The 14,192-nt window shown below is 37.0% G+C and overlaps 1 pseudogene; it reads left to right on the forward strand.

Annotated features, from left to right (window-relative positions):
- LOC113099671 (zinc finger transcription factor Trps1-like) overlaps nt 1-14,192 on the forward strand; it is a 103,344-nt pseudogene that overhangs the window by 12,544 nt on the left and 76,608 nt on the right.

Here is a 14,192-nt window from a genome sequence, read left to right on the forward strand (position 1 = left end):
AAACAGCACTTGAAAGAGAATGTAAATGTTTATAGGCTTCCTGCAAGACTTATCTGATATTGTTCTTATTTATACGTCGGGGCCGGTTGACTTGGAGGTGGTCAAGTCGGCCGAACTGGAGCCAAGCAGCTTTTAGTGCTCTTTTGGCTCGGCTTTGCCAATTGCGGCATGGGGGAATGATTTAAGTGGACACTTGGACATTGCAGGAATGAGCCGGCAACACCAGGCTGGAAAGAATGTGGTAACAATACAACTATGATTTGTTTCAACACCTCCTGCATCCTGCTAACTAAACTTTAATCCATTTGAAGGCATTATTTGGGCAGTCATTTCTTGTTTTTGAGCTGCGTCTGAATCATCCGGGTCTTTCTCATCTGTTTGGCAGTTTTGAATGTAGCTGGCAATAGCACATTTCTTCTCATTTACCAACTGTAAAACAAAATTTCAGATCATTCCAATGATCTTCTCTTTACCTAATTCAGACACCCCAACTACTGTAGATATGCACTCTGTGACCAAATATGACACCCTATGTTACCACTTTTCTGGCACTAAATGGCATGACAAGGCGCACCGATTTCCCATGCAATATAGCTGTGCCATAAATTTGCATGCTACAGCCTGCATGCTATAGCTAACTGGGGCGATGACTCTATAGGAAGCTGTTGAGTTGAGAGCCATTCTCTTGTGTAGGCGTAGGGATTGGAATTGTCAATTGTGCTGATATGTAAAGGGTGATCCGAGCCCCAAGTGATCCACTCAGGGTAGAGAATTATTGTACAGAGGCTAAAACCTAAAAGCTCTCTAGCAAACAGTCATACTCTTGCATGCACTCACATGCACTTGCAAGTACAGGCTTAACAGTCATTATATTGAGAGGAAATGTGTAATATTTGCTCTTTCACAGGTACACAATTGCAGTGAGGCCAATTATGGCACTCTAGTGCAGTGGAAACCACACATATGTGCATACAGACATTACTACTCGACCTTTTCTCTGACAAAGACATTGCTGCAGAGGAAGAAAACAAAGTTTCACCTTCTCAAACAAAGCCCACAGCTCATGAGTGAGACAGAGGTTGCAAGAGCCCATAGGGGTTGGATTCAGTATTACTGAAAGTGTCATGATTCTTTTATTAATGTTGGTACCACAGCAATATATGCAGTGGAACACAACACATTGAAAAGCTAAATGCTAATGCAATTATGAACCAATTAAATGAATACAGTGGCACATAACCTGCAAGTATTGTCATAATAAAAGAAAAGAAAAGAGAATGCATCCAGCTTAAGTGAGCATGTAAGCTTTATGTAAATTTTTTTTAAAATATATTTCAGGATTGCCATTTTTTTGTATAGTTTACTTGTTGCTTTTTAGTATCTTTCACATCACAAGTGATCAAGTGCTCAAATCCTGCAGGAGTGTTGCTCTTGAGCAGGCCACGTTCACCAAGCCTAATGATATGTGGCCTACTTCTCATGGTAAAAAGGCGGTGTGACAGACAGTTTGTGTTATAGATAGCGGTGACTTCAGACCTCTGCTAGTCTAAGGTATCATGCCTGTCCTCAGTTTACTTCAGCCGCCTTGTTTGGGGTGCCCTTTCTGCTAATAGTATGAATAGCTCAAGACCTAGTCTAGACCAAATGAGGTGGCATATTTTTCCACCTTTAGGTCTTCTTTCCCCTGCTTTCGATTCCTTTTTATGAGAAGGTACGGTACTTTTTCAGTAAATACTAGTGCATTGCAGCACAGAAATGAGTTCTGCTTCACTAAGCATAGAATGAGACAGAGTTCCCATGATGAGACAGACAGGCAGGTAAGTCTTTGCATAAGGATCACAGATGGTATCAGAGGGTGTGGTTGTTTCTATCAAACAGCTCTGATGACTAATCAGTCCCAAGGCTATATGACATTTGAAAGAAGAATAATTGTACTAAGCAAATAGAGGAATCTTGTACAACCGGTGTCGTTAAACTGCTTCCCTTTATATAGAAAATACCATAGAGTGCATATGGCTTGATGCTTCGAACTTTACAGTGGAGGTTGTGGGTGCTTTTTTTTTTGTCTTGGCTGTGGTGGAAAAAGCCAAAATTGATCTATTTAGGCAGTTCATAATGTCCCAGGTAGCCTGGTTTGTGTACTAGGGTGGCAATACAAGCATGTAGCAACTAACAAAGAATATTGTCTGTGCAAAGAAGGTTTATTTGAGAGCTACGTGTGTTCAGAGGCCCTGCCTGTACCTTGATACGAAGCATCAGCAGCTTTTGTAATGTTGAAGACGAATCTCAAAGTTAGTGATAAATTTGGTATGTTAAGCAAATCTTTCCACACATGATTATGCACAAATATTTTGTCGGAGATGCCAGGTGACAAACTGACTCTCTCAAACAGTTTTAACTGTGGTTAATCACGTCTGATCATGTTTGGAATCTCTCCAGAGAGGCAGCAGAGAGACTCTATTATGACTGGCCTCGCTATCATAAGGATCTGCCTCTGGTTGTGGGTCTCTGGGCAATGTGATGAAGGTAATGGGTTGTGTTTTTTTGTTTTCTTTTTGTTTCTTTTTTTCCCTACAGTGGTTAGAAAAGATTTCCGTGGCAAGTGACATTTAGTAAGACACCAACCTCTGACCTTTCACATTCAGCCAAACCAGTGTCAGATTCTTAAAAGGATGTTCCAGGTTCAATACTAGGGATGTTCATTTTAAACGGTAAACCGTTAACCGTCCGTTAAGAATTTTGACAGATTAATACAGTCCGTTAAATGGTTTAAAAAGTCATTTATTTATTTATTTTCAGTAATTTATTGTTAAAATAGGCTACACTACACGTATACTTTGTTTTTGTTTTTTAGAGAGTAAAAAAAACATACGTTGCGTAGTCTATTAATAAGTGGCATTTTATTATTTCATTCAGAAATAGGCCTAATACTGATGCGAAATGTTTACAAGAATTATAATAAATACTGTAAACATAACTGTGCTTTTTTAGTTCCCCTCACTCCAAAACAAATCCTTTCAATTAACAGTATTAAACAAAACTGAAACCAACGCTGGGTCTCTCATTCGACACAAATCCAAATGTTTCCATATTCACCATATATTTGAATGTTCTACTATTATTTATAATGTAAACTAGGATTCTACTTTACACGATGACTGCAGGTTTATTTTATTGTCTTTGACTCTTAATCAATGTTTTGCATCTCTTAATGTGGTAAACATGGGAATGCAAATGAAAGATTTCATGGCCATGAAGAATTTGTTCAATTGATTAATTTGTTCCCTGATTTCAGTTAAATCATGGGTCATTTAAGGAACAAAATTAACGAAATATGGACAGTTGCTCCAAATTAATAAATCGTAGGAACGAATTAACAAGGACTGAATATATCCTATCTGTCCCGTGTCCTGCAGCCCTGCAAAACGCACGATATGAAACAATTATCAGGGGAAATGACTTAGTTACTACATTTCCATTGCTTTCCATGTCAAAGAACTTTGTGTTGTCTCTATTTTAATTCACTTTTAAAGTTTAAATCACATTAAAAGCTTAATTTGTACATTATGAATGAATGATGATGCATTTATATACTGTCAGCCTCACTCATTGACACTCGCGAGTGTTGAGTGCGCATGACCGCACGCAGCCCAAAATTAGAAAGGTTAATCAACCATTGATAGCTTTAATCGATTGCATCTCTTATCGACAATTAATCGATCATCGATTATCCGTTGACATCCCTAGTATATGTATATAAAGTATGTATATGTATGTGTGTGTCTATTTGTATAACTAATAAATCCTTACTTTAAAAAGCCATTTAAAAATAAATGAATTGCGGTTCAGCAAATAAAATGTAAAAGTTAAAAATATAGATATTTCTAAAATGTCTTTGCATGTATTTTATAAATGTGTACAGATTTTTCATGATCATTTTATAAGTACAAATAAAAAATTATTACTTTTGTACAGAAAAGTTTGATTATTCATTTGTAGTAGTTTCATGCCTTTTGTGGCTGTTCTTTTGCATATTTTTAAACTGATGAACAAATCGGAATAATTTTCTGTGTTAACCGACATTATTGCACAAATGCTGTTGGCAGAGCTTAACTTGACTTGAACCCGGAACATTCCTTTAACTTTGACTCAAACGAAGACCCCCCAGCTTTGAAGTTTATGTTCAGACTCCCATGTAAGATATTACTTTAATATTTCCGTGTGATAAAATACGTATACTCTCAGTCTTGTTTTTTATTTACTCAAAAGAGTTCCTCAGCTTTTTCTGTTTGTTTTGTGGAAAGTCAGGCAGTCAGTTTAAAATGGCTAGAGTCCTATTATGAGATTGTGAGTGTCGCTTTAGAGAAGCCTGAGGTATGTCGCAACGTTTTGTGCTTTTAACTCAGAAGGGAAATGCATCTCAGGCTGTGGTTTACTGATGGTTTCACACTGTAGCTGCAACGGCTTGCTTTGAATAGTAAAGAATATCATTTTAGCACAGGAGGAGACTTTATTCAACTTTATTTAAAACTTACTACCTGTTCAACTTTCTTTTCATTAAAGTCAATGTTCAATCATCTTGGCTTATCTGAAATCTCTGGATATCTAGAGCCCTATGATTTCCGCGATGTGGAAAATGTGGACAGAATCTCGGAATCCAGTCATGAAAACGGAATTCACAGTTTAAAGCAGAATGTCGCAGAATTTGTCAAATTTATAATGAATCAAAAGTAGGTCATTACACTTTAATCAAATTGTGATATGGACACGTATCTGTAAATATTATGCCGCAGAAGTCGATTTAAATATGAATCCTGCACGTTCTGCATGTCTCTGTTAATGAATAGCGTAGATGCATGGTTTTATATTTCTAAACCCATACTGAAGCGTGTGTGATGCTCACGGTGATTACAGTAGTGTCTACCGTCTTACTAAATGAAGACGTAAACACATGAACAACATCTACAGTCCTGCTCTGAGAGTCACTTCATGAGCATTTGAACATTTGATTTGAGTGAAACTAGCCTCATATCACATATACAGAACTGTATAAATATCAGACATACAGTAGTAGTTCTTTACAAGTTTTTTTTATTAGACTTTGCTGCTTTTCTGTAGTTTTGCGCTTGTGTCTCTTGCAGTGTCTCATGAATGAAATGCCATTCTAAAAACATGGCGTACAAGTTAAAAGTAGTTCACTCCCATCTTCTTGCATGTTTTACCTATTCCACTGCTCACCTCACATCTTTGTCAACACAAAAGCACATTCTGTGTGAATAGCGCTTGGTGCTATATTTATGATCCCTCACAGAGCATGTCACACATGAGCGGTTAATCACGTGCGCTGACATGCGGTTGGATCTTTTTTTTTCCTTCTCTCTCTTTACTGTTATCACCAGCATAATGTCAAAGTATCTAATTTAACATTTGGTAATATTTCTGTTCAAAAACGCAATTGAACTATTTCTAAAAAATAAAATCGTGGCAAGACAATAGATTCAAATTAATTGATAAAATCGGGAAAATCGCCCAGCCCTACCTAGTACTACTACTACTTACTAATACTACTACTACTAAAATGAAACAAACATCAAAGGGATAATCTCACAACTTTTTTCCATGTTTTAATTTTTATTAGTAAATAATTTTGTTTGCTAAAAAAAAAAAAAAAATCAAGTTTTCTTCATTTTTAGTAATTAAAAGATGAATTAGATTTATGTTTTATGTCTTCAATTGATAACCAGAAAAATGTAAATACACAACACAGAATTTCAGAGGATTTTTTTTTTTTTTTTTATAAGGCCAATTAAAAAAAGTTATGCCTTTAAACAGGCATGCTAAAGCACATAATTTAAAACAATAAAAATATGGTGAGAAAAAATAAAACATTTAGGGCCCTAAACGTAATTTTTCTTAAACTTTTAATAAATTGATGTGAATATGTATAAGTTCCATGATTTTAATTAATTAGATATGAAAATGGAGTCAAGAAAAGTTAAAACAGAAAAGAAAAACTTAATCCAGAAAAATTCAAATGGATTTCATAGGACCCTAGATATCTTATCTCATGGTATGTCTAAGACTGACTCCATGTTGGTGGGCTGCAATCAGCCGTTTCCTCCTGGTTAGGACATCGGGGAGATGTCAGCTCGTAAAAACCTCATAATCATTTCAATTATCAAGGTGTAGAAAAGAAAATTAAAGCTATTGTTCTGCCTGAAGGGTGGTTTTAACTGTCTGCTAGTTCTTCATGGGCAAGTTAAAAAAACATCACAGAGCAGGAGGTGTTTCTCCTACTCCGTAAACGGAGGAGTGTGAAAAGAAGAAAGCGGCCCAGTGCAGGCAGAAGGAGAATAGAGGAACACAAGCAGAAGTGATTTCTCATCAGTGCCTCGGGTAGCAAGTTGTGCAATGAACAATCATGTCTGACTTTTCCTGTTGCTTAATAAATATATTTTTAGATGGGAACTACAGCACTGCTTGAAGTAGCGCGCACGTGCTGCTTTCTGAACGGCAGAATTCTGAATTTCACTTGAGATTTAGAAAGACTGCTTGCACGGTTTGCCAATTAATTAGTTGTGCCATTTTCATGATGACTTTTATTTTTTTTTACTTATTTATGATTATACAAATATTACTAATGAATACGTTTTCTTTCTCATGTTTTTTTTTTCTTTAAAAATTACTTTTCATTTTCAAAAAAGAAAAATATTTTTAATCTCCATAATCTTATAAAAAATTCCATAACTTCCCTTTCATCTGAAACAAATGTCTCTTTCAGCTGATGTCTCTTGAGGCATTTGAAACAATAGCACAAAAGCTTTTTTAGGCAATGCCATTTAATCTGGGTAAATTCTGGTATGCAGTGCCCACTTTTTCACCATCCAGTCAGTTCCTAATGCCTAGATAAGTCTAGCCCTCCTTCTTTTCCATTAAATGTCCTGTTTCGCTTGGACATGTCACATAACGGAAGTAAAACATGTTGCGACCAGGAGTTCATGTGAACTTTAAAAGGCAGCCATTTCTCATGTCCTTTATGTTCCATGAGGTCTGTCTTCCCATCTGTCTCTCCTTCCTTTCTCTGTCTTTTCACACACACACATGCGTACACGCACGCACTCACACACGGTGGTGTTGGCGGAAGCATGTTATCTGCAGTTCTCTCTAGAGCGCATGATCCTTTCCCCTCTCTGGCAGCTCGGGGCCTGTGATCACAGGAAGCTTAAGGGAAGCAGTTGTTCTCTGGTGTCTCCGGTTCTAGCGTGCGCTGATTGAGTGCACAGAGGCCAGGTCATTCAGACAGGGGCCTTCCATCCTCCCCCTCCACACCGCCTGACTGGAAGGCCGATTGGGGAGATATTTGGGAAAAACTTGATAGAAAGTTCTTTTTTTCCTGTTCTGGTATAATGACACTCTAGCCAGAAGGTTCTGGGTCTTGCAAATTAAGCAGTTAGTTGTGAACAAGGCATCTGTGTCACATGCGAATTAAACAATTTAGTTTAATCACAGATTTTTCTTGGAAATGTAAAGCTTGCTGGTTAGAGGTTGACCAACATTGACTGACATGAAAACTAAGTGGGAAGATTGTTAATTTAGAAAATAAAGAAAATTGGCATTTATATTAAAGATTTGTTGAATTCTTAGTGATGCACATTCTTACAAAATTAACAATAATGACTTACCCTTAAAAAACGTTTTGTTATTATTTAAATAAATGAAATGGGTTCATCACACAAAATGTAATTTATTCCTGTGAAGGCAGAGCTAAATGTTCAGTAGCCATTGTGTCACATGATCTTTCAGAAATCATTCTTAAATGCTGATTTGGCGACCTAGAAATATTTCTTTATGTAATCACTAATTATGAACATTTTGTGGATGGTTTCCATGACACCGTGACATTTTTGGTCGAGTGCAACAGGTCTGCATGTTCTGAAGTTCAGTTGATTAAGAGAAGGGGTGGGGGGTTTAAAACCTCGCCAACATTGCCAAAGGCAACAGTTTTTGGTTTTGCGTCTTTGATGTGAATGAGTTCTCATGAATAAACATGAAGGGGGGTTGTGTTGGTTGTATTGTGTATCATTGACATGCCACGTAAAAATGGGGGAAAAAAAAGTCACTGAGAGGCAGTTAGTCACGGGCCTTTCTTATAGAGCATGTCACCCTTTCGCAAGCTGCCTCATGGAAGGAAAACGGGGTGAAGAGAATTATGGGAAAAGCTTTTTATTTTTGACATGCCAACCCTTCCTCTCTCCCTACTCTACAAACAATCTCTCTCTCTTTCTGACGTTCTCTGTCAGTTTGGTACTTTCTCGCTCTCTCAAACTGAAATGACACATCACTAAAGGTGAGAGGACTTCCTTTCTCAGAGTTGTATATGAGTTGGAAGTTTCCGGGCTGGATGACTCCACCACAAACACGCAGGAATGAAATCATCCCCTGCAGGCCCGTCAACTCCAAAGCTTTTGTTTATTGCACAACAGTAATTTAGTATGAAGATAAAGATGTAATGAGGTACAGCTAAATATTAATGAAAGTTGACAAGGTTTCATTTTCTACCTGGAAAAATGCACTTTTATGATTTCATATGTAGCTTTTCAAATTATAATTTTTTTCCTTCCCTTGTAGCTCCGGAATCATAAAACCTGGCTATCTCCACAGGTTTTAATGAGGAACATCATAGTCTTCTCTTCGAGTGCGCTTTGCTGTAATTTTTTTCTCTCCCTTTTTTCCGTTTGCATGCTGATATTTCAAAGTCAGTGGAATATTGGGTGTAGCTCAGATCGGCGTTCCCGGACATCTGTACGAAGACAGATTTTGGCAGTCCCCGCCTCCTTCAAAGGCCTTAGCATTGCAGTGGCAGTATTAGTTTTTCATCTTCTTCTTCTCGCACTTTGAGAAAGGGTGGAGATTAGTATGCCATTCCATACACGCGCACAGACACACACACACACACACACACACACACACACACCCTCTGAAGAAAGCCCTGTGTTCTGGCAGGCCTGTTGATTCATTTCACTCTCTAAAGATGTCTCCTCACTTCTTGTTTACATGAAAGGTTGAATCTCTTGTGAGTGTCTGCCTACGTTCTGCACTTTTTTGTTTAATATTCAACTCTTCTTGTACAATCTGTATCCTTATTTTTGCTTTTTGTTGACTAGATACTGCTTATACTGGCCTTAAAGCTAGCAGAGACTGGAAGTGCAGCATGTGGTGCCAAAAAAATAGAAATGTGTGTTGTTTTACATATGTCTTATAGAAAATACATAATTGTTTCATTATGACACTGTGAAATTTTGAGTTTTGCCACTGATAGCTAAAACTGAAAACGATTGTTATTCTTAATCTATCTTTTTGTTTTGATTGATTTTGGTATTTATTTTTATTATTATTATTTTGGCTCTGCTCTCTTTCTTTCTTTCTCTCTCTCTGGTGATTTCAGTGTTTTGCAAACGGACCAACAATAGCCCGCAATGAAAATAAAGTCAATTGAATTTAATAAAAAGTAAGGTTGATAGAATTTCTTCCAAAGCTTACGATGCTTTTATCTGTTGCGTCTGGGTTTCACTTAATCAGTATAATTGTAAATTGGAATTTCTTACCTCTTACTTTCAAGGAAAGGAAATACATTTTCAGATGTATTGAAAAGAGAAACATCCTGTATCTGAAGAAAAAAAAATAGAGCACTTAAATGAAATTGACTCAATGTCACAGCTTGGTAGTTATCATGCTTTAGAGGCAATTATTTATCTGCCATGTTTTAGTCCAGGGTCAAATTAATGTGACACACAGCTGCATGGTTCATATGTGTAAGTGTGTGATTTTGAGGGTGGATGATATGGGGGATGTGGGGTGGGGGATATTGACTCAGAGCCCTGTTCCTCCTCTTGACATTTCGCATTAATGATAATTAATTGCACTGCTTCTATCTAGCATCTCACATATGTGTTTTCCATAGACCCCCACATGCTTGAAACAGTAATGTGATTTAGTCCTAATGTTACAACGAGATTAAACTCCTCTTGAAGATGGATCGGGGTCCTTCGATTCCTTTCTTACCGCAAAAGTCTGCAGTTGGGGACATGGAGGAATTGAAAGGAGACTGAACAAGGTGGGATTGAGGGATAGTTTGGGGAACACTTTTATGACGACTTGCTCTTAGACGTGACTGCACACACATGGTATGCCTGATGGATCCGAGTAGTGGTTATTTGCCATGTGCGTGGTTGAATATACCATTGTTGGAATGGAAAGCAGGGCCTGTTTCATTTTAAAGTGATTTTTTTTTCTTGTCATTCTCCAATTGTAGCCTCCAAAAGTTGATTATTGGTAAATCCCAGAACATGCAAGTAAAATCAGATGGAAATGCAGTTCTTTATTTGAGTTGGTTAAAGTTTAGCCCTGCCGTTGCTGTGAGCATACCAGTTACTCATTTAGAAATTAATTCTTCCACACTGTCTTCCAGCCATGACAGAAAGCAATTAGTGTATATTTTCTCTCTTTTTATTTTTCTTGTCTACTGCTTCAATTTATGATGTCTTAAATAAAGGATGCAAAATGAGTCTCATCATTTAAGATCTCAGGGAACTCAATATTCTGCCTGACTGATCAGAGGTGCGTGTGCCCGCGCAACTGCATTAGTATTTATGTAAGTGAGCGTCAGCATACGTGTGTGTGTATAGGTTTTGTTATTTAAGACTTCACTCAGATCCACCCCCGATGGATTGAAAGCACAGGCTGAATTATGAAAGGCGTTTTTGGTAATGTATTTTTAATAAACAGACTATCTGGGTGGAGAACTCGGAGTGACCCCGGCTGCAGTGTTGCATGGGGTCCTCAAGCTGTGTGTGTGAATCCCCGCTCCCGTGTGATCCTCCTGGGACCGTGATGTAGAGAGGATTGCATCTGAACTCACAATGAAAGATTGAGGGACACAAGTCTGGGACCGAGATAAAGTAGCTATGGGCTGCCTTTAGTAATTGGCAGCTTGTTCAGTTTAGTTCCGGAATAGCTCACTCAGAAATGAAAATTCTTTCATTATTTAATGTTGTTTCAAAATGAGTTTCTTTCTTACTCAAAACACAAAATTTTAAAGATTGCGATGGACGCTATTTTTCATGCAGCTAAATAGGCAATGGATCTTTGTAAAGTAAAAAAGAATACAACATCCAAATGTATCCTAAAAGTACTCCATATGATAGTTTGAAAAACAAACTGTAAGTTCAAATCGTTCCTTTAACATTTGTGTACAAAGTTTCAGCATTAGAATGCGCAAAAGTTTCAGATAGTGCGTGTTCCATAATGCACAAGTTGCTTTCTTGTGTCATCAGATTCAAGTGAATGAAATTATCTGTATTTCAGCTGTATATTATTGCTGATACGTGGAAAATCAGCAGTGTACAGTTTAAACTGATGCAACTATAAGTTTCTTAAAGAATGTATCATTAGATGAATTTCCAATCTGAGGCTTGGGACAGATTTAAGATTTTCTTTTTAGTAGTGTTGAATTTAAACTTTTATTGGAACCAATACAGTTAGATTTGCAGTTCAGTGAATCAATTTAATGATGTCTGTCATCATGTGATATTGTGAATACTGTCAAAAGCTGAAGATAGTGTATATGTTGACCTGTCCTATTTAACTACAGAAAATTGCTCATAGTTTAAGAAAGGGTTTTGTCATTTTCCCCGGTGTGTGTTTGTGTGTGTATTTTAAGCAGACTCATTTAGTAGAAATCTCTTGCTATGCAACACCTCGACACACTGCAGACACTCTTAACCAAAGCACACACCGTAAACAAATGCACAAAATACCAACAGATGCAGAAAGAACTTTTACATATACTCCCACTGCCAGCTTCTAATTTCAACCACCTGGACATTGTCTGGACTCCACAATATACTGCCGAGTGGGAACGACTTGGTCTCTTTCTGTAATGAGTTAAACCCTACCACTAAAAATCTCATCAGTGCTGACCAGACTAGGCCAGATTGTTGAGGAAATCCCCTGTATTTGTTGTTGTGTTTGAAACAAGATCTCCTAGATGAGTTTAACAATGAAGATGACTTAGTTGGAGTCACATTGCCTCTTTACAAATGAGGCTCTGTGTGTATTTGGCCAGCCCTTTTTATAATAGAGATCGGCCAAGAGGAAGCCGGCAAGTGCTGACTTTTTTCACCTTTGTGACGTCAGTGGAGTTTTTGTGCATGTAAACTGATGGCAAGTGGTCTCACAACGTTAGTTTGCCACTCAGCAATCCACATTTCATATGTTGTTAATTTAGGGTTCATTGTGATGTTGTGAAACATCTGTCAGATAACGAATGATTTAAGTTGAGTTCTTAAGTGTCTGTAGTGCCTGTTAGTGCCTGCAGATGCTGGAAGTTGAATACATTGGTAAAGAAAGTGACATTATATTAGTGCTTTACAGGTATGGTCATTTATATTTGTATTTTAAATGTTCTAATTTTTTTGTATTGTGACAATTTTTTTATTTACTGAATTATTTAGATTTGGGTGTGAGGGGGCTATAAATTATATATATATTTATAATACATATATATATATTTTTTCTTTTGTGATTAAATCACACAGAGGTTTTCCATCACCGTGTCACAATGACAGTGATCAAACGCCTGTCAAAAAAAGAAAAAGAAAAACAAATGTCAAAACATAGTGTATAGCTTTAAATCATGTGGCTGATGAAAGCATTTGAAAGCGTTTTCTTTATTCGCTTCTCCAAGACGCCCTGGAATTCTTCACTAAGTAGGCTAACACTTGGTTAACACGGTGTCAGAACCATCAGTTTGTAACCTAGTTGTAGAAATGCTTTCCTATGATTGAGCTTTGACTCCTGTCATTAGATTGCATTAGCTTAAGTGTCATAGAGCGCTCGAGGGACAGCCCTGCTCCATCTTCTGCTCTGTATGCAGACAGAGGCCACTGTCGATCCATTCACCCCCTCCTTACTTTTTTTAATTAAGAAAATTGATTGTCCTGTCCTTTTCAGAAAGCATATTATACTTTATTAAGTAAGTTCTTGAGCAGGCACAATAACGCAAGAGGAGCAGTTTAATATAGGAAAAGAAAAGGAGGTGGGGGTGGATGGTGAACTAGTGATTTGAATTGACTGGTACAGGAACGCAGCAAATGCCTGGGAGCTATAAAAGCAGATTATTCGGTTTCTGATGGCGGAGTGGAATGGTAATGTCTCACTGCTTCCCCTGCAAGTTTTAATGTAATTGTGCACTATAGCCGGTATTAAAAAATTTCTCATCCTCCCACTCCATTCCTTTTTTTTCCTCTTCTATGTTTTTTTCAATCCATGATAGCAAGACCTGTTCCTTTATAATCAGAAACTGAGAAAAGGTGAAAGGAAATTGAAAATGGGAAAGTGTTTAGTTCAGTAAATCAATAGCTCTCTAAATAAGTTCTGTAGCCTAATATGCAATGCAAATTTCAACTTATCAAGTTATCTTGAGCCACACTATATTAGACAGAAACCGGGATCAAATTGTTTAGATCTGAACTGACTTGAATTGTGAACTGATTTGACTGAATCATTGAAAATCCCAGACTCAGAAGAATTCCTCACAAATCTGTTATTGCAGTGGCTTGTGGGCATGTTTATTCACCAGCTTTACACAAGAGTAATATTTAGCAGATGAAACATTTTAGAGCACAGCATAAAAAATAAAAATAAACCTTTATGAGGGATGTAAAGTGTAAGTTTTTATAATTCTGGTTCTGGTTCTTCTTTCTGATTCTTGTTCCAGTTAACGATATTTTTAGTACTTTTAAGGAAGAATATTTGGAATTAAAGAAAAGTAAATTACATTGAATTTACTTCCCTCAGAAGTCTAATAATGAGATCATGTAAGATTTCAACTGAACAAATATATCTAATAAAAATGTGTTTGCACAGACTTTTTCCATGGACTGAATAGAGGCGGCACAAATTAATTCCAATAAATGGTTTAATTCCGATAAGATATATAGCCAATTAAACAAAATACAAATGCAGAATCTAGAAGCATATATCATTTGTATTTATTTATTTTGCATTTATAGATTTTTGCATCTAGTGCTATATCATGGATTGCATTTCTTTTTATGATACAGTAATGATAGGTAGTTTTGGATGTTTTATGACAGATTAAGGATGTAGGCTTTCAAGTACTGACATCAGCC

Source organism: Carassius auratus, unplaced genomic scaffold, assembly GCF_003368295.1.
Source record: "Carassius auratus strain Wakin unplaced genomic scaffold, ASM336829v1 scaf_tig00217005, whole genome shotgun sequence".
Classification (NCBI taxonomy): domain Eukaryota; kingdom Metazoa; phylum Chordata; class Actinopteri; order Cypriniformes; family Cyprinidae; genus Carassius; species Carassius auratus.